This window comes from Tamandua tetradactyla, chromosome 1, assembly GCF_023851605.1.
Source record: "Tamandua tetradactyla isolate mTamTet1 chromosome 1, mTamTet1.pri, whole genome shotgun sequence".
NCBI classification, from domain to species: domain Eukaryota; kingdom Metazoa; phylum Chordata; class Mammalia; order Pilosa; family Myrmecophagidae; genus Tamandua; species Tamandua tetradactyla.
Window position 1 is genome coordinate 221,091,007 of NC_135327.1, and position 1,261 is coordinate 221,092,267.

The 1,261-nt window shown below is 38.1% G+C and overlaps 1 pseudogene; it reads right to left on the minus strand.

The window, feature by feature from the left end:
• Positions 1 to 321: 321 nt before the first annotated feature.
• On the minus strand, positions 322 to 1,027 carry LOC143688167 (serine/threonine/tyrosine-interacting protein-like; annotated as a pseudogene).
• Between the last annotated feature and the right edge of the window lie 234 nt (positions 1,028 to 1,261).

Sequence of the window (1,261 nt, forward strand, 5' to 3'; positions counted from 1 at the left end):
TCATACAAATAAATTTCAAATATGAAAAGTGCATTATTGCAATAATACCTCTTTGCAAGTTCAAAATTCTTGGTTTATAATAAACCTGCAAAGTGAAAAATAAAAGTAAAAAGACAAAAAGGAGTACAACTATCAGTGCCATCTATCGCAGAAGTTTAACATCTTAAAATGTTGCTGAACAAGTTTCAGAGAAACCTGTCTGGTAGCAACACATAGTTGAAAAGAAACTACTTGTTTTGTTACCATTTTACATCATTATTGTCTCTAGTATTTTCTCCTTCCCAAATAGAAATTCACATTTTCTATAAAATTGTTCTTCAGTCAGCCATTCTGTGCAGTCATCACCTGCATGTTTCCAAAATCATCACCTTCTTCATGTGTTCTTTTCAAACTGCCTGTGGTACCAGAATGGACAGATAACTTTTCTTTCGGTAGTGGTGACATCATCTATGTTGTGAATTTTGCTAGGTAGCTGGCTTCATATTCCTAAAGTTGATGGATGAATCCAGCTTTAGTATTAATACAAAATCTTCTTTCTTGAACCTAAGCAGTTGCATCTCTGTACTTCATTCCAAATGTTTTTATAATGTATGTAGTAACAAAGGCAGCACTCCTGGAGATCCCGGCATTTCCATGGACAAGAACTTTTCCTCCAGTTTGTAAAGTCCCATCAATAAATTCTTTAGTCATGGGGAAAAAAAGTATTATATTTTCAACTGGATTATCTGCAATATCTAAGACTAAATATCTAAATAATTGCTGAAAGTTTGGTTTAATAAAGTTTGCTTCAATGATTTGTCTTATGCATATTACATGGGTTATTCCATGCTTCTGCAGTAAGGGAGCCAGCAAAGTTGGTTAATAAAGTTTCTTGGTGAACCTAACCTAAAGTTCATACCTTGCTTTTCATAGCTGAAGAATATGGGCTTAAAAACAATCCAGGTAAAAGTTCCTGCATCTCTCGTCTCAGAGGATAGGTCCATTTTGCGGCCTCTTCTCTGCACTGTGGAAGGGTGGGCAGCTCCATGGTCCCGACCCTCAGGCCAGCGGGTGGATTGGGAAGACTAGTTACCAGCAGGCCGAGCTCAGAGCTGGCAGTGGTGGTGCAAGGGAAAACCAGTGGACCAAGGACTCACGATGGTTGCTTTTGTATAATCCAATGAGCCTCCATATCCACAAAAGTTCCACTTGCCTGATGGGCACTAGATATGGTATCCAAAAACACTTGACCAGAGATGGCTTTCCTGAATGGATATTTGTT